At 49.5% G+C, this 27,373-nt stretch overlaps 2 long non-coding RNA genes across 2 annotated transcripts; both read left to right on the top strand.

Annotated features, from left to right (window-relative positions):
* Positions 1–18,960: 18,960 nt before the first annotated feature.
* On the top strand, positions 18,961–19,458 carry LOC127309939 (uncharacterized). Its single transcript, XR_011746845.1, has 3 exons — positions 18,961–18,990; positions 19,084–19,288; positions 19,384–19,458. It is a non-coding gene; the product is annotated as an uncharacterized lncRNA (long non-coding RNA).
* Positions 19,459–20,535: 1,077 nt separating this feature from the next.
* Positions 20,536–21,045, top strand: LOC127309261 (uncharacterized). Its single transcript, XR_007857066.2, has 2 exons — positions 20,536–20,684; positions 20,794–21,045. It is a non-coding gene; the product is annotated as an uncharacterized lncRNA (long non-coding RNA).
* Positions 21,046–27,373: the final 6,328 nt, after the last annotated feature.

The following is a 27,373-nucleotide window of genomic DNA, read 5'->3' as shown; positions in this document are numbered from 1 at the left end:
TTAGCTTAGATCTGTTACTCTAGTATCGAATGCGGTAGATCCTTCCTAGATCGGGCTTTGGATTGCTGAAACTGGCAGATCTTACTGTGCATGCAAAGAGTGGAAGGGTTTTTTGTGCTGGGGTTTAGCATGTTGAGATTGCTGTGCGGAATGAGTCGCGGTATATTGTTGTAGATTGTGTAGTTTCTGATTGAACTAGGCCGATGATTGTAACCAGTAATCATAGTGTGAGGAGGTGATTGATCAGAACCTATGGCATAACTAAACATCACCATGCCATTGGTTCATATCAAACATCTCCTCCATATGTCCTCATTATATGAGGTCTATGCTGCCTTGCTTTCCATGTTTGTACTTCTTCAGTTGTTCAATGGCCAATGATTGAACAATGACACACTGGAAGGCAGAGTGCTACCCTCAAACGTAGTCGTGTGTGCCATATTACTTGCACACTAGACTTAGTTTGCGGATAGTCTCTTTGCCTGCTGTGTGATCCAATATATGAGGCATCATTTTGTTTGTCTAGTGCATTGGCCAATGATTCAACAATGGCACACTGGAAGGCAAGGTGCTGCCCTCAAACTTAGTCGTGTGTGCCATATGACTTGCACACTAGACTTAGTTTGCAGGCAGTCCCTTTGCCTGCCATGTGATCCTACATATATGAGGCCTCGTTTTGGTTTGTCTAGTGCATTGGCCAATGATTGAACAATGGCACACTAGAAGGCAAGGTGCTACCATCGAACTTAGTCGTGGGTGTGTGATATCTTGCACACTAGACTTAGTTTGAGGGCAGTCCCTTGAGCTACCGTGTGATCCAATGTATGAGGCATCACATGTTTCCAATGTTTGTTTTCATCTATATATACTTGTGAGCAGGCACACCTCTAATGACATGTGTTCTTGTGGCAGACTGAGAAGCTCAAGCTTGGGTCACATGAGACCCCCGACGAGGGACCGTCCAAGAAGCGAAGGGCGGCTAACGTCGGCCACTTCTAGCCGGACGTAGGGCCGGACCAGTTCCTGCGCATCGTCTTCAAGCCAACCTTCAACCGGCTACGAATCCCTCATAATTTCGTCAGGTGGTTCGGAGAAATCCCTTCGAACATCATCATCACCACCAACACTGGCTGCTACTGGAGGATGACTATGGTGAGAAAAGGCGATGACGCATACATCGACCAGGGGTGGGCGGCCTTCGCCATCGCTCATCAGCTGCAGATAGGCCAGTTCCTCGTCTTCAAGAAGGTGTCCACCTTCTAGTACAATGTGGTCATCTTCGACTACACCTGCACTGAGGTGATGACCATGTGCCGTTACCATGGCGACACGACCAGGTGTGTCGTCTTCCAAAGTCATGTCTGAAGCTCCTGGTCTGTGTGTACTTGTTGTTCCAGTCGTCTGTTCAACTATGATCGTCTATGGTGAGTCGTGAACTATGATCATCCTGTGTCGTGAACTATGACCGTGTTTGAACTATTATCAGTGCTAAGTTTTTATGAACTGTGAATTGTGTTCTTGCTTGTGTTGTTGATCGCTGGTAACCTCACCACCGAAGGTAAGAGGTAAGCAGAAGCAGTTTCTGGGTTGCAACCAAACAACAGGGGCGCCGTTCTGGGCTGCTACAAGACCTGAAAACCGACCTACCAAACGGGAGAGCCCAAATCTCGACGGGGCCGAAAAAACTCTATGCAGGCCACCAAACAACGTGACTTTTATGGTTCATGGTCTGTCTGCGACGCGCAGGGGATTCCTTCCCGCTGCGCCAGTGGTGCAGGAAAGTGATGCAGGCTATCAAACGCGCCCTTAGTGTAGTGCAGATGCATGCATACGGGTTTACTGGTCGGAGTTCTTTAGCTTGGTGGTCACAGTTGCCGGTAGTAGCACGGCAAAGCTTTTGCAGTTCGAATCTCTAAGTTTCTGAAAATAAAACACGTGTTTGGCTTGTAGTAGACCCACATCAGTTCACTGAATAGCCTATATAAACTTTTGCTTGAATGCTGCACAAATATGCATACACACTGCTCTTCTCCAACCACATCCCCAAATTCTAAGTTGTAAAACCCTAGCTATCGTTGTGCCTAATTCAGACCTCTCGATATGGCTTTTAGGCATCATCTTCTTCGCCTGGCTACTCTACTCGGATTGGTTGTAACCGTCCTTGCAAGCATGGGTAAAGCACTCGTTCCCTGCCTTCCTTCTCTACCAGTTTTTGAATTTTCTATTTACTACTGCTCGCGGGAGCAAAGCTCGCTCGAATTGGATATGTTATAGCTGATGCTAGCTCATGCAGGGGGGCATTCGGAGGGTGGTCCTCATGGTAAGAATCCCTTGTGCTGCAGAGCCAATTCAAATTGTTGCCGATCCAAATGATCCAGATGTCCAGGATCCATATTGTATAGGGTGCAAGATCGAGTTTTCCCGCACGTCAGAATTATCGGCAGGCCAAGATTTCTCGGTTCTTTGAAAGCTTGTGCTCCATCGTACCTTCGTGTATTTGTTACTCCCTTCAGTTCAAGTAATTGCCCCAAAGTAGATGTATCCAAAGCTGTGGACGTATCTAAGATACATCCACTTTTTGGCAATTATTTTGAGTCTGAGGGAGTAGCATAATTTTGTGCGCAAACGTTCTTTTCTTGATTTTATAAAGGTCTACATGACCCTGTAGTCTGTATTGCTCCAAGCGTGCCGAAGTCTACGTCAGAGCGAGTGAAGCGCATGATCCTGAAGGATATGTGGCATGTGTTAATTTAAGTTTGTTTTTCTTCAGTTCATAAATAGAAGGAGGAGAGCAAAACCTTGAAAAACTGCCGGTGCTTGAGCAGCACAGTGTCATTTGCCTTGGTTATAGGTCGTGCCTGCTGATGCGGTTGTGCTCATGCAGGGGCATCGAAAGGTCAGGTCAGGATCCTGATCCGCATCGTCAGAATCACATCTGCTGCCGTGTCAATTTACATTGTTGCCTACCCAAATGATGCAGATAGCCCGGATCCTGATTGTATACGGTTGCACTATCGTGTTTCCCCGCGCTTCAGAATTATCGGCAGGCAAGGGTACGGTTTCTCCGTTGTTTGAGAGCTGAGACTCCATCAAATCTTCGTGTATTTGTTAGCTCTAGTACACGTGCACGTGTGCGACGCACGTCTAATAGTATAATATTTATTTTGCAGCTACATAATTTATAGTTGCATTGACTAAAAGCAATGTGTATATCTCAATACTTTTTTGGAAAAGAGGGCAAAACATTTCCTATTCATTAATTAAGATAGAAGTTACCCGCAAAAAAAAAATTAAGATAGAAGTTTAAAAGAAAGTAAATGTACGAATACAACCCATGCCTAGTCTCGCGCCGTCAAGGCACTCAAACCACTACGGGAAAATCAGGCGCTGCCGTGCAGCCATGCTTTGCCGTGAGCTGCTGCACGGCAAAGATTTCTTTGCCGTGCGTAGCAAGAAGAGCGCACGGCAACGCAAAAATGCACGGCAAAGTATGAGAGCAGCGCACGGCAAAGAAACATAGCACGGCAAAGAAAGATATGGCGCACGGCAAAGAAGTTTCTCACGGCAAAGAATGGGAGCAGCGCACGGCAAAGATTTTAGGACGGCAAAGTCCCTGCAAGCCGCACGGCAAAGAAACAGCGCACGGCAAAGGCCTGGGCTCTGCCGTGCCCCACCCCTTTGCCGTGCAGACAGACAAGTTGCACGGCAAAGGGTCCTTTGCCGTGCGCTTCTCCCTTTGCCGTGCGCCAATATACATTTTTTTTGTTTTTCTAACTATTTTATTTCATCTACTACTTATATTTATTTTGTTAATTAGTTTTTCTTTTTGATGACTATTTATTACACTATGTGAAATACAAAATTAGTCTCCATGCTCATCCCCCACATATATCAGGGTTCCGGTGCTCCGGCGGCCGTCCCCCTCCTTCCCCCAAAAGCAATGGGACGGCGGGTCTACCCCCTAGATTTCTCCGCGCGAGGTTCCACCAATATACCTTTTCATAGGTTTAGGTTTGTTTAGTCCATGGACATATGGAAAACCATGTGTGATACCCTTTGGCACAGTCTAGCCCCCGATATACCCGCGGCGGGACACTTCACCGTACACGTCCAGGAATCTGTTAAGTGTTATCGCCCGAAGGTGAGGAATGTCAGACCGGGGATCCATGCCATGCACCATTTGGTGAATTACACCTAGCATCACACTTTGAAACATAGAATAGGTCCACATGCAAGGTTTGGTGGGGTTTCGGTGCTCGGCGGTCGTTATCCCCTCCTCCCCCAAAGCAGCGGAACGACGTGTGCCCCGGCGGGTCTACCCCCCTAGATTTCTCCGCGCGAGGGTGCACCAATGTAACTTTTCATTCTTTTAGGTTTGTTTAGTACATATACACATGGAGAACCAAAGATTGGGACCCTTTGGCACATATACCAGCAGCTAGAGCCATTATCACACGATCGACGGTGTGCACGGTCTCTTGGTTAGGGTTAGGTGTAGGGTTAGGGCTAGGGTTTAGGGGCTAGGGCTAGGGTTTAGGTTAAAGGGTAAGTATTTATGGTTAGGTATAGGTTTAGGGTTTAGGGTTAGGTTTAGGGTTTATGATGCATGGTTACTCACTCCGGCGTCGTGGTTTAGGGATTTAGAGGGGTTTAGGGCTCAAGCCTCCCGATTTAGGGTTTAGGGTTTAGGGGAGCTACTTTTGCTCCATTACACCTTGCACCACACTTTGACACATATCATAGGTCCACATGCAAGGTTTGGTGGGGTTTCGGTGCTCCGGCGGTCGTTACCCCCCTCCTCCCCCCAAAACAGCGGAACGTGTGCCCCGGCGGGTCTACCCCCCTAGATTTCTCCGCGTGAGGGTGCACCAATGTAACTTTTCATTCTTTTAGGTTTGTTTAGTACATATACACATGGAGAACCAAAGATTGGGACCCTTTGGCACATATACCAGCAGCTAGAGCCATTATCACACGATCGACGGTGTGCACAGTCTCTTGGTTAGGGTTAGGTGTAGGGTTAGGGCTAGGGTTTAGGGGCTAGGGCTAGGGTTTAGGTTAAAGGGTAAGTATTTATGGTTAGGTATAGGTTTAGGGTTTAGGTTAGGGTTAGGGTTTATGATGCATGGTTCTGCAGCTCCGGCGTCGTGGTTTAGGGATTTAGAGGGGTTTAGGGCTCGAAGCCTCCCCAGTTTAGGGTTTAGGGTTTAGGGGAGCTACTTTTGCACCATTACACCTTGCACCACACTTTGACACATATCATAGGTCCACATGCAAGGTTTGGTGAGGTTCCGGTGCTCCGGCGGTCGTTATCCCCTCCTCCCCCAAAACAATGGAACGTGTGCCGGCGGGTCTACCCCCTAGATTTCTCCGCGCGAGGGTGCACCAATGTAACTTTTCATTCTTTTAGGTTTGTTTAGTACATATACACATGGAGAACCAAAGATTGGGACCCTTTGGCACATATACCAGCAGCTAGAGCCATTATCACACGATCGACGGTGTGCAGTCTCTTGGTTAGGGTTAGCTGTAGGGATAGGGCTAGGGTTTAGGGGCTAGGGCTAGGGTTTAGGTTAAAGGGTAAGTATTTATGGTTAGGTATAGGTTTAGGGTTTAGGGTTAGGGTTAGGGTTTATGATGCATGGTTCTGCTGACTCCGTCGTGGTTTAGGGATTTAGAGGGGTTTAGGGCTCGAATCCTCCCGAGTTTAGGGTTTAGGGTTTAGGGGAGCTACTTCTGCACCATTAGACCTTGCACCACACTTTGACACATATCATAGGTCCACATGCAAGGTTTGGTGGGGTTCGGTGCTCCGGCGGTCGTTATCCCCCTCCTCCCCCAAAACAATGAACGTGTGCCCGGCGGGTCTACCCCCTAGATTTCTCCGCGCGAGGGTGCACCAATGTAACTTTTCATTCTTTTAGGTTTGTTTAGTACATATACACATGGAGAACCAAAGATTGGGACCCTTTGGCACATATACCAGTTAGCTAGAGCCATTATCACACGATCGACGGTGTGCACGGTCTCTTGGTTAGGGTTAGGTGTAGGGGTAGGGCTAGGGTTTAGGGGCTAGGGCGAGCGTCGAGGATAAAGGGTAAGTATGTATGGTTAGGCATAGGTTTAGGGTTTAGGGTTAGGGTTAGGGTTTATGATGCATGGTTACTGCGGCTCAGGCGTCGTGGTTTAGGGATTTAGAGGGGTTTAGGGCTCGAAGCCTCCCAGATTTAGGGTTTAGGGTTTAGGGGAGCTACTTTTGCACCATTACACCTTGCACCACACTTTGACACATATCATAGGTCCACATGCAAGGTTTGGTGGGGTTCCGGTGCTCCGGCGGTCGTTATCCCCCTCCTCCCCCCAAAACAGCGGAACGTGTGCCCCGGCGGGTCTACCCCCCTAGATTTCTCCGCGCGAGGGTGCACCAATGTAACTTTTCATTCTTTTAGGTTTGTTTAGTACATATACACATGGAGAACCAAAGATTGGGACCCTTTGGCACATATACCAGCAGCTAGAGCCATTATCACACGATCGACGGTGTGCTGGTCTCTTGGTTAGGGTTAGGTTTAGGGTTAGGGGTAGGGATTAGGGGCTTGGGCTTGCGTGTATGTTTATGGGTATTTTTGTATGGTTATGTATAGGTTTAGGGTTTAGGGTTAGGGTTAGGTTTTATGATGCATGGTTACTGCAGCTCAGGCGTCGTGGTTTAGGGATTTAGAGGGTTTAGGGCTCGAAGCCTCCCAGTTTAGGGTTTAGGGTTTAGGGAGCTACTTTTGCACCATTACACCTTGCACCACACTTTGACACATATCATAGGTCCACATGCAAGGTTTGGTGGGGTTCCGGTGCTCCGGCGGTCGTTATCCCCCTCCTCCCCCAAAGCAATGAACGTGTGCCCGGGCGGGTCTACCCCCTAGATTTCTCCGCGCGAGGGTGCACCAATGTAACTTTTCATTCTTTTAGGTTTGTTTAGTACATATACACATGGAGAACCAAAGATTGGGACCCTTTGGCACATATACCAGCAGCTAGAGCCATTATCACACGATCGACGGTGTGCCTGGTCTACTGGTTAGGGTTAGGTGTAGGGTTAGGGCTAGGGTTTAGGGGCTAGGGCTAGGGTTTAGGTTAAAGGGTAAGTATTTATGGTTAGGTATAGGTTTAGGGTTTAGGGTTAGGGTTAGGGTTTATGATGCATGGTTCTGCAGCTCCGGCGTTGTGGGTTAGGGATTTAGAGGGGTTTAGGGCTCGAAGCCTCCCCAGTTTAGGGTTTAGGGTTTAGGGTTTAGGGGAGCTACTTTTGCACCATTACACCTTGCACCACACTTTGACACATATCATAGGTCCACATGCAAGGTTTGGTGGGGTTCCGGTGCTCCGGCGGTCGTTATCCCCCTCCTCCCCCCAAAACATTGAACGTGTGCCCGGCGGGTCTACCCCCTAGATTTCTCCGCGAGCAGTGCACCAATGTAACTTTTCATTCTTTTAGGTTTTTTAGTACATATACACATGGAGAACCAAAGATTGGGACCCTTTGGCACATATACCAGCAGCTAGAGCCATTATCACAAGATCGACGGTGTGCACGGTCTCTTGGTTAGGGTTAGGTGTAGGGTTAGGGCTAGGGTTTAGGGGCTAGGGCTAGGGTTTAGGTTAAAGGGTAAGTATTTATGGTTATGTATAGGTTTAGGGTTTAGGGTTAGGGTTAGGGTTTATGATGCATGGTTCTGCAGCTCCGGCGTCGTGGTTTAGGGATTTAGAGGGGTTTAGGGCTCGAAGCCTCCCCAGTTTAGGGTTTAGGGTTTAGGGGAGCTACTTTTGCACCATTACACCTTGCACCACACTTTGACACATATCATAGGTCCACATGCAAGGTTTGGTGGGGTTCCGGTGCTCCGGCGGTCGTTATCCCCCTCCTCCCCCCAAAGCAGGAACGTGTGCCCCGGCGGGTCTACCCCCTAGATTTCTCCGCGCAGGTGCACCAATGTAACTTTTCATTCTTTTAGGTTTGTTTAGTACATATACACATGGAGAACCAAAGATTGGGACCCTTTGGCACATATACCAGCAGCTAGAGCCATTATCACACGATCGACGGTGTGCCTGGTCTACTGGTTAGGGTTAGGTGTAGGGTTAGGGCTAGGGTTTAGGGGCTAGGGCTAGGGTTTAGGTTAAAGGGTAAGTATTTATGGTTATGTATAGGTTTAGGGTTTAGGGTTAGGGTTAGGGTTTATGATGCATGGTTCTGCAGCTCCGGCGTCGTGGTTTAGGGATTTAGAGGGGTTTAGGGCTCGAAGCCTCCCCAGTTTAGGGTTTAGGGTTTAGGGGAGCTACTTTTGCACCATTACACCTTGCACCACACTTTGACACATATCATAGGTCCACATGCAAGGTTTGGTGGGGTTCCGGTGCTCGGCGGTCGTTATCCCCTCCTCCCCCAAAACAGCGGAACGTGTGCCCCGGCGGGTCTACCCCCTAGATTTCTCCGCGCAGTGCACCAATGTAACTTTTCATTCTTTTAGGTTTGTTTAGTACATATACACATGGAGAACCAAAGATTGGGACCCTTTGGCACATATACCAGCAGCTAGAGCCATTATCACACGATCGACGGCGTGCACGGTCTCTTCGGTTAGGGTTAGGTGTAGGGTTAGGGCTAGGGTTTAGGGGCTAGGGCTAGGGTTTAGGTTAAAGGGTAAGTATTTATGGTTAGGTATAGGTTTAGGGTTTAGGGTTAGGGTTAGGGTTTATGATGCATGGTTCTGCAGCTCCGGCGTTGTGGGTTAGGGATTTAGAGGGGTTTAGGGCTCGAAGCCTCCCCAGTTTAGGGTTTAGGGTTTAGGGTTTAGGGGAGCTACTTTTGCACCATTACACCTTGCACCACACTTTGACACATATCATAGGTCCACATGCAAGGTTTGGTGGGGTTCCGGTGCTCCGGCGGTCGTTATCCCCCTCCTCCCCCCAAAACAGCGGAACGTGTGCCCCGGCGGGTCTACCCCCCTAGATTTCTCCGCGCGAGGGTGCACCAATGTAACTTTTCATTCTTTTAGGTTTTTTTAGTACATATACACATGGAGAACCAAAGATTGGGACCCTTTGGCACATATACCAGCAGCTAGAGCCATTATCACACGATCGACGGTGTGCCTGGTCTACTGGTTAGGGTTAGGTGTAGGGTTAGGGCTAGGGTTTAGGGGCTAGGGCTAGGGTTTAGGTTAAAGGGTAAGTATTTATGGTTATGTATAGGTTTAGGGTTTAGGGTTAGGGTTAGGGTTTATGATGCATGGTTCTGCGACTCAGGCGTCGTGGTTTAGGGATTTAGAGGGGTTTAGGGCTCGAAGCCTCCCGGTTTAGGGTTTAGGGTTTAGGGGAGCTACTTTTGCACCATTACACCTTGCACCACACTTTGACACATATCATAGGTCCACATGCAAGGTTTGGTGGGGTTCCGGTGCTCCGGCGGTCGTTATCCCCGCCCCCCCCCAAAGCAATGGAACGTGTGCCCCGGCGGGTCTACCCCCTAGATTTCTCCGCGAGGGTGCACCAATGTAACTTTTCATTCTTTTAGGTTTGTTTAGTACATATACACATGGAGAACCAAAGATTGGGACCCTTTGGCACATATACCAGCAGACTAGAGCCATTATCACACGATCGACGGTGTGCACGGTCTCTTGGTTAGGGTTAGGTGTAGGGTTAGGGCTAGGGTTTAGGGGCTAGGGCTAGGGTTTAGGTTAAAGGGTAAGTATTTATGGTTAGGTATAGGTTTAGGGTTTAGGGTTAGGGTTAGGGTTTATGATGCATGGTTACTCAGCTCAGCGTCGTGGTTTAGGGATTTAGAGGGGTTTAGGGCTCGAAGCCTCCCCAGTTTAGGGTTTAGGGTTTAGGGGAGCTACTTTTGCACCATTACACCTTGCACCACACTTTGACACATATCATAGGTCCACATGCAAGGTTTGGTGGGGTTCCGGTGCTCCGGCGGTCGTTATCCCCCTCCTCCCCCCAAAACAGCGGAACGTGTGCCCCGGCGGGTCTACCCCCCTAGATTTCTCCGCGCGAGGGTGCACCAATGTAACTTTTCATTCTTTTAGGTTTGTTTAGTACATATACACATGGAGAACCAAAGATTGGGACCCTTTGGCACATATACCAGCAGCTAGAGCCATTATCACACGATCGACGGTGTGCTGGTCTCTTGGTTAGGGTTAGGTGTAGGGTTAGGGCTAGGGTTTAGGGGCTAGGGCTAGGGTTTAGGTTAAAGGGTAAGTATTTATGGTTAGGTATAGGTTTAGGGTTTAGGGTTAGGGTTAGGGTTTATGATGCATGGTTCTGCAGCTCACGTCGTGGTTTAGGGATTTAGAGGGGTTTAGGGCTCGAAGCCTCCCAGTTTAGGGTTTAGGGTTTAGGGGAGCTACTTTTGCACCATTACACCTTGCACCACACTTTGACACATATCATAGGTCCACATGCAAGGTTTGGTGGGGTTCCGGTGCTCCGGCGGTCGTTATCACCCTCCTGCCCGCAAAACAGCGGAACGTGTGCCCCGGTGGGTCTACCCCCCTAGATTTCTCCTCGCGAGGGTGCACCAATGTAACTTTTCATTCTTTTAGGTTTGTTTAGTACATATACACATGGAGAACCAAAGATTGGGACCCTTTGGCACATATACCAGCAGCTAGAGCCATTATCACACGATCGACGGTGTGCACGGTCTCTTGGTTAGGGTTAGGTGTAGGGTTAGGGCTAGGGTTTAGGGGCTAGGGCTAGGGTTTAGGTTAAAGGGTAAGTATTTATGGTTAGGTATAGGTTTAGGGTTTAGGGTTAGGGTTAGGGTTTATGATGCATGGTTCTGCAGACTCAGGCGTCGTGGTTTAGGGATTTAGAGGGGTTTAGGGCTCGAAGCCTCCCAGTTTAGGGTTTAGGGTTTAGGGGAGCTACTTTTGCACCATTACACCTTGCACCACACTTTGACACATATCATAGGTCCACATGCAAGGTTTGGTGGGGTTCCGGTGCTCCGGCGGTCGTTAACCCACTCCTACCCCAAAGCAGTGGAACGTGTGCCCGGCGGGTCTACCCCTAGATTTCTCCGCGAGGGTGCACCAATGTAACTTTTCATTCTTTTAGGTTTTTTTAGTACATATACACATGGAGAACCAAAGATTGGGACCCTTTGGCACATATACCAGCAGCTAGAGCCATTATCACACGATCGACGGTGTGCACAGTCTCTTGGTTAGGGTTAGGTGTAGGGTTAGGGCTAGGGTTTAGGGGCTAGGGCTAGGGTTTAGGTTAAAGGGTAAGTATTTATGGTTAGGTATAGGTTTAGGGTTTAGGGTTAGGGTTAGGGTTTATGATGCATGGTTCTGCAGCTCTGGCGTCGTGGTTTAGGGATTTAGAGGGGTTTAGGGCTCGAAGCCTCCCCAGTTTAGGGTTTAGGGTTTAGGGGAGCTACTTTTGCACCATTACACCTTGCACCACACTTTGACACATATCATAGGTCCACATGCAAGGTTTGGTGGGGTTCCGGTGCTCCGGCGGTCGTTATCCCCCTCCTCCCCCCAAAACAGCGGAACGTGTGCCCCGGCGGGTCTACCCCCTAGATTTCTCCGCCAGGGTGCACCAATGTAACTTTTCATTCTTTTAGGTTTGTTTAGTACATATACACATGGAGAACCAAAGATTGGGACCCTTTGGCACATATACCAGCAGCTAGAGCCATTATCACACGATCGACGGTGTGCACAGTCTCTTGGTTAGGGTTAGGTGTAGGGTTAGGGCTAGGGTTTAGGGGCTAGGGCTAGGGTTTAGGTTAAAGGGTAAGTATTTATGGTTAGGTATAGGTTTAGGGTTTAGGGTTAGGGTTAGGGTTTATGATGCATGGTTCTGCAGCTCCGGCGTCGTGGTTTAGGGATTTAGAGGGGTTTAGGGCTCGAAGCCTCCCCAGTTTAGGGTTTAGGGTTTAGGGGAGCTACTTTTGCACCATTACACCTTGCACCACACTTTGACACATATCATAGGTCCACATGCAAGGTTTGGTGGGGTTCCGGTGCTCCGGCGGTCGTTATCCCCCTCCTCCCCCCAAAACAGCGGAACGTGTGCCCCGGCGGGTCTACCCCCCTAGATTTCTCCGCGCGAGGGTGCACCAATGTAACTTTTTAATTATTTTGGTTATGATTTAGGGTTAGGGTAAGGTTTAGGGTTAAGGGTTATGGTTAGGGATTTCGGGTTGATCTGCAACTCCCGCGTTAGCAATTGAAGTTGCTTCTACCCCCCTTGATTTTTCCGCGTGAGGTGAACCGGATTGAATCACATATTTATTGAAAAGCATGGGACATATATTATTACATAATACACATTTTGAAAAAACAAGTTTAATATAATTTTTAAATAAAACTTAATGTTATCGATAATTAAAATGGTAAAAATAAAAAATTCTTTGCCGTGCGTAAGCCCACGGCAAAGAACTCTGCCGCACGGCAAAGGAAACTTTGCGCACGGCAAAGGCCTAGCCGCACGGCAAAGGTTACTTTGCGCACGGCAAAGCCCTTCCCGCACGGCAAAGCGCCCCTGCCGCACGGCAAAGGCCTGCGCACGGCAAAGCCACGACTTAAACCTAAAACGCATCGATCCGACCAGGTGGGTTTCTGGCCAGATCGAGCACGCGCCCGCACCTGCCTCCTCCCACGCGCCAAGCGCCGCCGCCCACCTCCTGCTCTCCTCTGCCCCTCCGGCCAGCCGCCGTCGCCAGCCCCCACCGCCCACGCCGCCGCCGCTGCTGGCCCCACCCGCCCACGCAGCCGCCGCTGCGGCCCCTCCGCCCACGCAGCCGCCGCTGCTGGCCCCTCCGGCCAGCCGCCGTCGCCAGCCCCCACCACCGGGGACCAGCCTTCCGCCGCCGCCGTGCTTCAAGGTAACGCCCTCTCCACCGCCTCACCTTTTTCCTCTCGCCAGCCCCCACCGCCGGGGTCCAGCCTTCCGCCGTCGGCCTCGTGTTCGTGGCTGCCTGTGGCGGTGGCGGCACCGTCCGGTTTTTTTTTTCTGCCACGGTTAGGGTTTGTTAGGGTGCGTTGCCGTAGGCTCTGGTTTACCCTCCCTCGGTATCTGACCCGCGCAAATTGCCGCCGCCGAGAAGGGGGAAGCAAATCCAGCTCGAGGGACTGCATTTCGGCGGGAATTCCGGCTCCTCGTCAGTCGTTGCTAGCTCGTAGTGGAGTGGAGTGGACACCGCAGCCGCGACGTTGCTGTCACGTGGTCGGGGTGATTGGGGTTGGGGTTCTGTCGGCCCGGTTCGGTAGGGGCTGCTATTTTCGTGGGGGTAACGGGCGCAATTCTGCTGCCAGCGGGCGTGCCCTCGAGGATTATTCTTTAGATTTTGCCGTGATCGATGGTTTTAGCCGCCGGGGGAGGATCTAGCAGGGTGTCCTTGAGTTGGGCATATGACTGCGTATGGAATGCTTCCAATTCCAACTTGGGAGCCCGCCGCCGCCCGCGGTGAGAATTTTGTGTGTGCGAGTGAAGGCTATTTTACCTTGGCATTGTCTTCTCATGGCTGTTCATGGGCATGGAGGAGATGATAGTATAATCCGGTTCTAAACTTCCAACTGGGATTTTAGTTTAGTATGAATTAGATATAGGATTTTAGTTTAGTATAATATTTTAGTGTTTAGTATAAATTAGAAATAGGAATTTAGCTTTGAAAAAGGTGTTTATGATACGGATATGTTAAAACTAGCCCCATATGGCAAAAATAAGATAATGTGCCGGAAGGAAATTCTTTATGGTGAAGTAATATTGTTATACCACTATTGTAAAAAATTCTTGTTCACTTGCATGACTATTTTTCTCGTTATGCAGGCGATGCTTCGAGGTGGACACGAGGGGCGGCGTCGCGGGGGTGTTTGACGGGGCGTTCCGGATTTTCTTCGGCGATTCTCTCAGAGGGTCGTTGATCTTCTTCGCTTGTTGTCGATCACGCTTCGAGGGTGAGAATCCGTTCGCCTCTCTTGTACCTAGGTTTTTTTTTGTGTCTAGATCACCAAGTCTGTCGCGATACCTAGGCGTCTCTTCCCGACCGTAAGGGTTACGCGGATAAATATGCATTAGTGGTCTCGCATATTATGAACCGTAACTCTTACGGCATTTATCGGGACAGCCGGCGGATGCGTAGTTGGGTACGTTCTCCGTGCTCTACCCCGATCCGAGACAGGATTTCGGTAGCGCCTCCCCGTTGTTCTCCGGATGCACACCCCTCTCGGCTTTTTGCCGAGACGTGTATCGGGAGAGCATCGGGGAGGTCTTGCCAAATTCTGTCTCGGATTGGGGTAGAGCTGGGAGAACGTGCTCAATCTATGGATCCGGCGGCTGCTAGGAGCCCACCTAGTAGAGTTTCAGGTTGATGCACGCGTAAAATAAATAAATATATGATGCATTTATTTCGTATTTGATATATAAATGCTATGTTCGTCTGTTTTGTTGCTGATTAGAGGATGGATAATCGTGGCTGGATGTACGATGGCAGAATCAGTCAGTGGAACTATACTGATGAATGGGGAGAAAAGACCGAGCAGTTTGTGGATAGGGCGTTTGCCATCCCTAGCAGACCTATAAGTGTTTGGTGCCCTTGTAGTAAGTGCGCTAACCGAAAGGCACAGGACAAGGAAACTATGAGTATGCACCTGATCAAGTTTGGGTTCACACCGTCCTACAGGATTTGGACTTACCATGGAGAAAAGGCAAAGAAACGTGCTAGGAAGGAGGTGCGGCAGATTCAACCTAGGGGGGAATATGACACTGGTTTTGATAGGTGCTTAGAAAACTTGGCTAATGGTAATGTGCCTGAAAGCTCTCATGTAGAGGTGGAGACACCTCAGGATGCGGAGACAAGTGAGGACCGGAGGAAAACACAAAGGAGTACTATGAGGCTCTGTTTGCTTCAGAAACCCCTACATGAAAATACAGAGGTTACCCAACTAGATGCCATCGCTCGCCTTCGGGCCATGAAGTGCCATAGGAACTTGTGCAGAGATGGGTTCGATGAACTTCTGGTCATCGTAGGCAGCCTTCTGCCGAAAGGGCACCTCTTGCCGCAAAACTTCTACTATTCGACCAAATTGCTCAGTGACCTTAAGATGTCATCTCAGCAGATACACGCTTGTCCAAAGGGATGCATGCTATTCAGAGAGGAGCACGCTGACACAAATTATTGCATCAAATGCAATTCCTCTAGGTACTTTGAGGTAGACCGCAATGGTGATGGTCAGAAGAGGCAGACCACGGTTGCCAAGAATATCCTCCGCTATCTTCCAGTTCTACCGAGGATCCAGCGGCTCTTCATGACCGAGGATACTGCCCAGCAGATGAGGTGGGCCGTGGAAGGAAACAGATACACCGACAAGATGATACATCCGTCGGATGGTACTGCATGGAAGAACTTTGTGAAGAAATTTCCATTGAAAGCAGGTGACCCGAGGAGCGTTGCAGTTGCGATATCAATCGATGGGTTCAATCCATATGGTATGTCGGCTGCGGTATACGGTTGTTGGCCGGTGTTTGTTATTCCCATGAACCTCCCCACAGCGTACGCATGAGATCAGAGAACATGTTTGTGTCGATGATAATCCCAGGGGGCCCAAATACCCGGGCAAGAACATGAATGTGTACCTGGAACCGCTGGTGGATGACTTGGTTCGTGGCTGGGAAGGTCGCGGGATCCGAACATATGACGCATCAAAGAAGGAGTACTTCGATATGTATGTGTGGTACCACACGTCCCTGCATGACCTGCCAGCACGTGCTTTGTTCTGCGGGTGGTGTACACATGGGAAGTGGCCTTGCCCACAGTGCAGACAGGCCGTGACTGGCTAAACAAGGGAGGCAAGTATTCATGCTTTGATGAAGCTCGACAGTTCCTTGAGCGGAGGCATGCATACAGGAGTGATGTAAAGAGTTTCAAGAAAGGCCGTGTTGTCCGTGGCCCGAAGCCAATTCCGAAGACCGGAACGGAAATCAAGGCCGAGTTAGATGCTCTTCAGCCTAGCCCTGATGGGAATGGTTTCTTAGGATATGGGGAGACACACCAATGGACTCACAAGCCGTGCTTATGGAAGCTCCCTTACTTTGAGTTTCTCGAGCTCCCGCATAACATTGATGTAATGCACACCGAGAAGAATATCAGTGAAGCCATTTGGAGCACTATTGTGGACACTGAGAAGACGAAGGATAACATAAAGGCTCGAATTGATCAAGAAATGTGGTGTGATAGACCGGAGTTGAACATGCAGCCACCTAATGGTGCCAAAAAAACTTGGACTAAGCCACACGCTCCGTTCTGCCTCACAAAGGCCCAAAAAAGGGAGGTCTTCCAATGGATGAAGGACTCCTTGTTTTTCCCCGATGGGTTCGCAGCCAACTGGATGAGGGGCCGAACATTGAAAGCAGCTGCGAGTACAAGGACTGAAGAGTCATGACTACCACATATGGCTTGAGCGGATAATGCCGGTGATGATTCGAGGCTATGTCCACGAGAAGACTTGGCGAGTGCTAGCGAGGTTGAGTTTTTCTTCCGCCAGATTTGTGCTAGGGAGTTAGACACTAAAGTGATTGAGAAGCTGGATGAAGAGGCACCCGTGTTGCTTTGCGATCTGGAGAAGATCTTTCCTCCGGGGGTTTTTAATCCGATGCAACACATGATCCTGCACCTCGCGGAGGAGTGCTTAAAGGGGGCCCGGGTGGGGCCGTTGGCAGTTTGGTCCCGAGAGAGAAACACAAAAGCTTCGTCAAATGACTGGCAATAAATGCAAGATCGAAGCATCCATAGCCGAGGCAGTCCTGAACGTGGAGGTGGCAAACTTCACCACTAAGCACTATGATCCCAACATTCCCACAAAGCACAACCCAGTCCTCCGTTACAATGCCGCCAACAATGAAGAAGTACCCAAGCTTAGCATCTTCGTGGGGCTTGGTGGCAAGTCAAGTGGCTCGAAGCCGTACAGAACGGACCTACCTGAGCGGACCTTGATCCACTCGTATGTCTTAAACACCATGGTCGAAGTGAAGCCGTACATCGAGTAAGTGCGAACCATTTAATTATTCGCAAACATTCACTCGTATGTTCGTGGCTAACTCTTCCTCTTTTCATCGGTATAGGAAATTCAAGGCTATACATTGGAAGAATACCCACAGGGAGCCTACCCCGGAAGAATCCAAGCAAATTTTCGATAAGGGAGGCGGTTTCGGTTTCAGTAGCTGGTTTTGTAATTTGGTACTATTCTATCCAAATTAGCTAGCACTTCCGACATTTATCGGTCATTTCTCGTTCTAAACTTCTTGTGCTAAACTTGTAGGCAAGAAGCGACAAAGAGATGAAGTCGAGCTAAGAAAAATTGCTAGGGGCTTTGACCATTCCGTAGAAGCGTTCAACTCCTATGACGTGAACGGGTATCGCTTCCGAGACCCATCAATACACAACAAGCCGGCCCACCGCGAAGACAATAAATAGTGGGGTGGTATGTCAAGGTGATGATGGGCTCCATTACTATGGAAGAGTCGAGGGTATATACGAGCTGAATTACGGGTTTCACAAAGGGCTAAATCCCGTCGTCTTCAAATGCCATTGGTTTGACCCACGTCGGGTGAGACGGGATCCTGAAATTGGGTTGGTCGAAGTTGAAAGGAACTCCGTTTATAAGGGAGAGGATGTGTACATCTTGGCAACCCAGGCCTTTCAAGTATTCTATCTCCCGTACGCGTGCAGAAACCCGACAAAACGTCTACATGGATGGGATGTTGTGATGACGGTGCCTTCACGCAATAGGCCGCCCCAGCCAAACAAGGACGATTACCGCCGCGTAGACCCCTCAGCAAGGAGTGTCGAGTTTTATCAGGAAGAAGGGCTCCCCGGTCATTTCACAATCGGCTTGCCGACTATCGATGACATGGTCGTAGACGATGAACAAGAAGACGCGGGCATGGATGGAGACAATGCGAGAAGATGAAGCCGAGGATGTCTGTGCCCCGGAAGACCTGAGTTTGCTCGAGGCGTTCAAAGCAGGGATTGACCTCGATGCGGATGGACCACCTCCGGGTTTCATTGATGATTATTGGTTCGCAGAGCCTGATGACGATGAGGAGATACGCGGTCCAATCACGGATGGCGACACAGGCTACTGATCTATGTAGTAGTAATTGTGAGGCTAGCCTATTTGTAATAACTCCGTGTAATAGAGATTGTCTAGCTAGGTTATTTGTAAGAACTCCGTGCTATGTTTGAGAGAACTCTATGGTAGCTATTTGTTGCTTCCACTAATTAATTAATGTTCATCCTTTTGCATTATTTGTTGCTTTCATTAATGTTCATCTACTTATATTTCTGTTGCTTTCACTAATATTTATCTCTTTACAATATTGCGTACTAATAAACCACTCTCTTCATTTGTGTTTGCAGGTGATTGAAGCATGCCGCCAAAAAAAAGGGGTGGCGGTCTTAAAAAGAAGCTCAAGGACTTGGTAGGTGTAGGGACTTTGAGGCGGGGCCGAGCTACTACCCCCCCTCCTAGCCCCCCTCCCGTCGCTCCCACAGGGCGGACGCGTAGGAAGAATGCGACGCGGGTACTCACTCCTAGTCCTAGCCCCCCTCCCGCAGCCGATGATGATGACGAGGAGGAGGACCAGGAGCACCACGGGGGTGGGGAGGACCCGGTGGTGGGGGTGGGGGGGGTGGACCTGGTGGTGGTGGGGGGTGGGGAGGACCAGGAGGAGGAGGGGGACGAGGAGGACCTCTCGGAGGATGAGGGGTTGGGGAACTTAGTGTTCGATCCTGATCCAAGCCTAGAGTGGTGTGAGCCGGAGGATTACCAGTACGTTCCAGCTTTGGAGAGGCTGAGGCCACGTGATAGGAAGCCATATCGGCGTGGGATAACACAGCTCCCCTCGGCCGAGGAGCTGGCGCCATGTGCACGTTGTTCTTGTGCCCTATGGAAGGAGGTACATGTTATTTTTTGGCATTTCGTTATCGCAATTTTGTCATTATCAAAATTATTATCACATACATATTGATGTTGTCGTTTCATGGTGCAGCTCGTTCCAGTTTGAAGACCCGACGCAGAGACCGCCACGTGGGTACTCGAACATCCTTGGGGGCCTACTTAGGTGGTATTTCCCTGGGATAGTCAACTTCCCTACTGGTGGCTGCGACGTAGCTTGGAGGTGGGCGCACTACAGCCTCGCGGAAGATCCTCTTGGCCGCGGCACCGCGGCGGATATGGTTGTTGCCAAATTCTGGGTACGTGACTTTTGACTTCTTACCATTCATACACTCTCCTTGGTTCACAATAATTGCACTAATGCCCCTTGTTTTACCTATGTGCATGGTTGCAGAAATACTTCAAGAGGGCCGAGGGCAAGGAGAATGCGTGCGATGATGTCCTACACCAGCTTGCAAGGAAGAGGGTGAGCGGCATGCACTACGAGGCACGTATTCAATGCGTCCGCGATCGGCACGCCGCTCGACCGCTTCGTCCACATGAGTAAGGAGGACGCTCGCGACACGCTCATGCAGCCGTGGCAGTACTTGCAGGTATTTGCATTTATGTGTTATTGATTTCTTTATCGCCATGTAGTTTATTTTACCATAATGGGTTTATCTTGTGCATGTAGAACCCTCCTCAGTACGTCGGCAACGACGATAGGTGCTTTCGTGCGATGGTCATGTGGTGGACATGCCCCCAGTACCTCAAGAAGCACGAGGAGGGCAAGGCGAAGCGGGCAGAGATGCGAGGTGGATCGCATATCCAAGGCAGCATCCCCATCTCTCTTCACCTGCAGAAGGAGGTGAGCAAATTAATGGTTCCTTCATTCTTTGAATTCATGTTATATATTTGTTAACTCCGCAAGGGTGTGTCACTTCACTCAATTACATGTTCTCTTTTGCGGGAAGTCGGGACGGGAGCGAAGCCTAACGTCTTTGCCGTGCTAAAGAAGATGAAGCAAAGGAAGACGCACGATCCTGAGACGGGGTCCTTGTGGGTTAACCCGCAATCCGAGACCCAGTGCACGTCGTATGTCTCCAAGTTCAAGCAGAAGTACGGCGAGGAGGCCAATCCAGAGGCCGAGGACTTTGACCCTGAGGTCGCGGTGCTTGCGGGAGAAGGCTTGAAGCATGGCCGCCTATGGTTTGGTGACGGGTGCGTCGACCCAGCGAGGGTTCCCTCTCTCCGCCAGATCCGTCGTGGTCGTAAGAGCGGCCAGCCTGAGGTAGAGCCCCGGCCACGGGCTTTGGATCTAGCTGTCGAGCGGTTACGGGTATGTTCTTCCTCGGGTCTCTACATTTCCTTTACATGCTTTCCATTGAAATGTTAATGACATCGCGGCAACACAACGTAGGAGGAGATGGCAGCGAAGGAGCAGGCGGCCCAGGAGCAAAGGGCGCAGATGGAGCAGCAGATTCTGCAGCCGGCGGCAGCAGACACGGATGATGCGGCAGATGCAACAAGCAGCAGATGATGCAGCAGCAGCGAGCACGGAGATGAGCTGGCTCATGAGCCAGACGGCTCTGTCTTCTCCACCGGGGAGTCTTCCTCCTCCACCTTACTCCATGTGGATGCCGCCACCGCCCACTCAGACCCCGGGGACACCTATCACCGTCAACAACATGAACATCATCCGGAGCATGAACCTCGGTGAGTCCTCCTACGCTTGTGCCCAACCCGCTACTTGTGCTTGTTCAAGTGTTCAATATGCAAATGCATGTTAATTCCATCAACCTGCTTATAGATTTTATGTCACGAGGCAATGACAATGAGGCCGGCGGAAGCGGAGGAGGACAAGGTTGATGGCATGGTCTTCGTGCACTTTGTCGGATTGTATGCTTGTAATGGATTGTAATATTGGACATTGCACTATGGACTCTATGTAACTTGTGTGGATGGACTATGGACTCTATGTAATGCATGAATATGTGTGTTTGATGTATTTGTGGTGTTCCCGTAGTGTTTGGTGATGTTATGTTGAAGATTATATGAGTATATGCTTTATTGTCAATTGCTATATTTGAAATGCAGGGAATAAGCAAAAAACAGCAAAAAAAATGAAAAAAACAGGGCCCTTTGCCGTGCGTGTGCACACGGCAAAGGACATTCAAAGGAGCCACGTGGCGGCAGCCTGTAGACCTGGGAAGCTGCTGGGCGTGCCTGGAGGGGCCTTTGCCGTGCGTGCTGGTGTGCTGGCGCACGGCAAAGCCCGTCGCACGGCAAAGCACGCCGCACGGCAAAGCCCACCGCACGGCAAAGATGTGCCGCACGGCAACGAGGTGGCCGCACGGCAACGTCGGCTCGCACGGCAAAGGCGTGCACGCACGGCAAAGGCGATGCGCACGGCAAAGCACCTGCCGCACGGCAGCCCAGGGCGCGCCCGGCAAAGGCCATTGCCGTGCAAAATGTCGACGCGCACGGCAAAGGCATCGTTGCCGTCGGGTTCGTTGCCGTCCACTCTTTGCCGTGCGTGCACGCACGGCAAAGGCTTTGCCGTGCATTTAGGCTCCTTTGCCGTGCAAAGTGCCGCACGGCAATGCCTGGCTTTCCCGTAGTGAACGGTTACAACCCGCAAGGGATCACAAGTTGGACCCATGCTTAATTCTATGGAAGAGCACCGAAGGTGGGGAGTGCTTGTTCTTGAAAACCCGAACGTTCCTCTCGTTCCAAATCTTCCACGAAGTAGCATCTCTAACAGAGACTGAACTCACTGTTTCCAGTTTCGGTGATTTTGGCACTCGCGCAGAATAGAACCGTAAATACAAACTGAAAAAATGAAATTGAAATTTCACGGGAGAATTCAGCGATGAACACATATTAAACGAGGATAGTTGTTGCTCCGATTGAGCATCATACGTACATAATTTGTACTACAAACATAAAATTAACTTAAAATCCTCTGTCCTCGTGTGACCTAATTTCACCAAAATTCAGGCACGGGGGCCTCCACGCGCGGCGGAGGAGGGGGTGGCGGAGGAAGGCGAGGCAACTGACGGAGGTGCGCGGCCTACTCCGAGTTGAGCTCGACGATCTCGAGCTTCACGCGGCGGACGTGTGCCTCCCATCACGCCGCCTCGTACTCACGGACACGGCTGCGACCTGCGCGATCTCGGCCTCCTCCTCCTAGTCGTCGTGGACATAGTCGCCGGGGGAGAAGAGAGGCACCGGCGCCGCGTCCTCCTCGTCCTCCGAGCTTCTATCGTACACCGACGGGAGAGGGGGGCAGGACGACCCGCTGGAGGAGGAGCCTCACCACCGTTTGCGTAGCGGGCGATCTTCCCCGGGGGCATGAGCCCCCAGTTCGTCCAACGGCGGGCGCCGCGCTTGCGTGCGCCCTCGGACCGGTTCCATTTTCGGCGCTCCGCCTCCGGGCGGAAAACGGGGGGCCACGACGGTGAGTCAGCGCCCCCCGACCGACCGCCTCCCCTCGTGGAGCTTCCGCGGCTAGCCATGGGGAGGTCGCGGTTGAGCGAATGCGGTGCTGGCGGTAGGGAGATTTCTCGTCGGAGGAGGTGGAGGAAGACGGCGGAGCGGCGACCGCGGCGGAGGGGAGTAGGGTTTGGAAATCGAACTCCCCTCCGTGGCCCGTTTTAATACGAGGCGCGCATCGCGTTTCTCGGGCCCCCGAACTGAGTTTACGGGCCAAGCCGCGAGTTCAGGCTCTCGTCTGGGCCACTTTCGGCCCGAACCTATAAACTCACCGGAAAAATACGGTTCCGGCGGGGTTTTCGGTCTCTGTTAGAGATGCTCTTAGTAGAGTGAGAGAGGCCAAGCTCTTATGCTTCGTCATTGCTCCCCAGCAAGGATGAATATGTTGGGAAGGCCAAGAGTTAAGGCCAAGAAGATGAAGGCCTAGCAAGTTCTTGATGAGCCCCCGAAGCTGGATGGTATATCGACAATTCACCAAGAGATGATCAACTGACTCCATGATCCTATTGCAAAGAGGGCAATTACCACAATTTGGCCATCCCCATTTTTCCAAGCAGTCATTCCAAAGCCTATTTTGGAGAACGAGCTAACCGAAGAACTTGATTTGGGGGGGGGGGGGGGGGGGGTAATCCACCAAACCGAGGACCAAACGGGGGGTGAAATTGCCCCAAAAAATTGCGCCTTGTAAGCGGACTTGGATGAACGCCGCTATCGGTTAGTTTCCAAGTGATCTCGTCCATGATGTCCTCGCGTAGGGTTATGGCACTAAGCTTAACCCAAAGAGAGATATATTGACGTGCATGCTCCAACGAGATGAACGCCGCTATTCAAAAAAAAAGTCAGCCCTATGTACATGTTAGCAGGAAAAAGGAGTTAAGCCAGAAGAGCAACAAAGACTATTTACAGGATCTTGTTCAAAATCTCATAGGCATGCAATACTACTGTATTTGGAGTCATTGTATGAAGATTGTACACTTAATAACCAACCTACGGAACCTATTATACGGAAAAGTCTTACGGACTAACGTGCAAACAGGTTGTCTTTGTAAATTCTCCTCCCTTCGTGAATTAAGAGTTGTAATCTTTTCAAGGATCCTTCCACATGTGTCCTTCCGTAGAAAATGGCTCGTACCTGTACCATTATTGCAATTTCATACCCCGTTTATTTTTGGCTAAATGCAAGTTCGTGGCTAAATGCGGTGGCAACTTTATGTACTCCCTCTGTCCCGTTTAGATATCATAGATTTGTCAAAATTTATATGAATTGATACACTAATACTTGCTATCTAGACAAATTAATCTATGATAAATATTTCAAGACAAATAAGGGAGTACTATACGTGCGTTATAACTACTATACTATTTGGGAACAAACATCTTTTTTGTAAGAATTTTGAGACCATTTCAAGGGATCATGGCTGGGTGACACGTGTTTTTTTGTCCCTCTGTGTGCATTCTCGGGTGTGTACATGAATTATGTGTGGGTTGTCATTGCTGTGTTACTCTGACACTCCTTTCGAATTGAGTGTGCATAGCAATTTCGTCATTGTCCTCCTACAGCTTTCATGTTTGGTGGGCTCCATTTATATGTGCTGGCTTTGTCTACATATGCCACGTTAATGCCTCCCGCCGCTTAGCCTAATCTCCTTATTCCTTTCGCTTTACCTCTGAACTAAATCGTGACGGGATCAGGTAAAAAAAAATCTTGACGGGAGACATGAGAGCGAGGGGAGCCGGGGAGGAGGTGGCTCCACCATGTCGCCGCCGACGAGCGTGAGGAAGCGCGTCGCGTCACAGGAGGATCCCAAGGCCACTGCTGACAGGCGCAATGAGGCCCGTCGCAGGAGGCTCCACTAGGACTCCTCCGAGGAGCACGAGGAGGCAAGTCATTGCAAGGGCGGCGCCAGGCCGTAGTCGAATCTGCCACGTACATCTTCCCCTCCTAGGGTTGTCGCCCTCCTCATTCTCTTCCCCTTCCCAGGCTCCCCCAAGGTGGATGGCCGCGAGGAGGACGATTTCGGCGCCCTCTTCTCTCTCCCAGGGCGGTTACCGGGGCGGAGGACCTCAGCGCGGCCATGGGAGAAGCCGGCGCGCCCAGTGCTCATGGTAAGTCTTCTACCATCGCCGGTCTGATTTCCTTCGCCGCGGCCGGTTCGTCGCATACGCGGCCGCTCTTGCGCGTTTCGCCGTCCGCTGGCTGACTACCTCCCTGTATTTCCGGCCGTGGTGCCGTGTGTTTCCAGGCCGCGACGCCCTTGTGGCTGCAGATCTTTATTTCTATAATTCTATTTCACCTGGGCACGATTGAGTAATGTGTACTTGTGCAGCTATGCTTACTGGTCTTTGTTTCTGAAAGGCATCACAGCTGCTCTCTCCTGTGCGGATGAAGCTACTGCTGCTGGCCTATCTTTCTGCTACCTAAACTAGATGACATACCATTGAAGATCAAATTATTCCTAAGTTTCCAGATTGACCATAAGACAGCACCACAAGTGGAATTTTAAAACAGATTTGGTGGAACAACTTAAGAACTATCAAGAGATGGCAGAGCCTTTTCAAGGCATCGGATGCTGCTAATCGCTCCTGGTATTCCCAAGATCCGCTTCCCGTCTCTAGGCTTACTGATGACTGGCTGAAACTTGGGCTTCTCTGGAGCAAAAATGCAGCCCCTGACGCTTGGCAGCTTTGCAAGCCCCACATCTACGCTTGACGCCGCTTCCTGGATGACTACCATGGCTCTCCATAAGCCTGCAGCCATGGAGGCAGATGACTGTTGCAAAAAAAGGGAATAGCTGCAGGTGTTGCTTTTGAGTTATCTAAAACCTTTTCAAATTTCCATTTGGCCTGCGCGCCCCCATAGGTTCTAGCTTTATTCATGCAAAAGTTTCTGAATTTGTAGTCTTTATCGCATCTTGCATCTTGCAATCCCTGTTGACTGTACTCTGCCTTATGTTGAGCGCTTCTTAATTGGAGCCGGGAGGATGACCTCCTGTTCATCTATACTAGAAGATATATTATACTACTTCATGGTATTTTCTGTACTTAGTGGACAAAATAGATGAGAATTTGCTATAGCAGTTTTCGTTTCCTGAATATAATGATCCGAGTGTAGGACAATAAGAGGTATTGAAGGATGTATTCTTTTTCTAAAAACCACAACCATGTGTTGTTTAATTTCAGCTTCTAATGTGTTCATGTGTACACATGCCTCTCTGATTTTGAAAGTATGATTCCGTTTTATCCCCTATTCATACAAACATGAATTAGTAATTTCACCACACTTTGTTAACTGTGATGTGCCTATGTTATAGTTTGTAAGTAATATGTGATATCCGGTTGTTGTTATTGTTGCAGAAACCTGAAAGGAACTCTTCCTGGATGAGTAGTGATCATCATGGACGCAGTGTGAGTAACCTGTGCCGCTTCGCTCGCTCTCTGCTGCTGAGATCTCTGAGGGTGCCCACCCAATTGTGGATGACAAAAGAATTCTCAGGCTTTGATACTATTTGATGTTGGTGCCTACCCAATGGTATCATGGGTGGAGAGTGATGAAGTTGATGTTGGCTTCAAGATCATATAATGGTATCTTCAATGTGATTCCAACAAATGGATGCATGATGCATAATCACAGCAAATGGAGAGTGATGAAGTTGATGCTGGCTTCAAGATCATATTGATGGTTCGTTCCTACCACATTGTATATTAATTGTTATGTTTATCTTTCTATTACCTATAGATGATGTGCACAGTTATGGTATGGAACTCTTCGCTTAAAGATTGTTAGAATGCTTTCCTTGATGCAATTGAGATCAACGTTAGAAAGACTTGGATTGTTATTTTTTCCAGTTTATAAGACAAGTAGAAACATAAGATAAAAATGTGTATTCCAAATGTCAATACTAAAAATCATTGCACTCTTCCTCTATTGTGCCGATAAAGCTTGGCCATGGCTAGAATATGTTCTAGCAGAAGCACATCTCTGAATTTTCTGCGCAAGTGGTACAAACTACAGAAGGAGCAATAATACTACAATTGGCCTTCAATCACTTCCATGAAATGCCTAATCAGGTGATGTCACAAATTTTGGCGTGCCATGATGCCCTTCATTCTTTTACCAGGTATGTCCACTTAGCCTTGCATCATGTCGGTTCTTTAGTTTGACTTAATTTTCATGCATGCAAATTATATTATGGTACCCTGATTTCTTGCAAAGCAAACTTAATTCTCACTGATAATGTGGTGTTGAAATATTACTGGATACCACATCATGTCTTCACCGTAGGTGCATGTATGATGTTTCAAGCTTGCACACACCAATGAGGAAAGATAATACCCACACTTCTAATTACTCCATCGATTAGTGGACTATATGTCTGGTGGTATCCTGTTATTTTCCTCTTAATTACAATATCTTATATTGGATCTCCCCAAGATGAACCAGTGAGAAGTATTAGCATATGATTATGGCTTTTATAACTTTCTTCTCATCGACCATTTCATGGCTGAGATTTCAAATTGTTCAATGTTGAACTATTATCACTATTGAGGTTCAAAGCAGCGGTTTTACTAGATATGATGCACCATTAGGATTTTACCGAGTCACAAAAGACCTCCAACCCTCTAATTAATAGCCTTGAAATAAACTTTTTTTTATAATGCTGAAGTGTTCTAATCTTGGAAAAGCTCCAAGCTCTCTGCCTTTAGGGATTCTGGTTGATCGAGGTGTCGCTATCGCTGGGCCTACCTGCAGGTGATCTAGCGATTGGCTGCCGGTGGATTTGGTTGTTGCTTCATTCCTGGATGATCTGGGCCTACCTGGTGGTATGTGCGATGATCCGATATGGCAAGGTACCGCGGTCACCCACGCATGAGCCACAGGCGGATGGTCTCCTCTCCTGAACTTCATGGTA

Source organism: Lolium perenne, chromosome 6 (genome assembly GCF_019359855.2).
Source record: "Lolium perenne isolate Kyuss_39 chromosome 6, Kyuss_2.0, whole genome shotgun sequence".
Taxonomy (NCBI): domain Eukaryota; kingdom Viridiplantae; phylum Streptophyta; class Magnoliopsida; order Poales; family Poaceae; genus Lolium; species Lolium perenne.
Note: the sequence above shows the minus strand (reverse complement) of the source record. Positions and strands in the feature narration are given on the sequence as shown.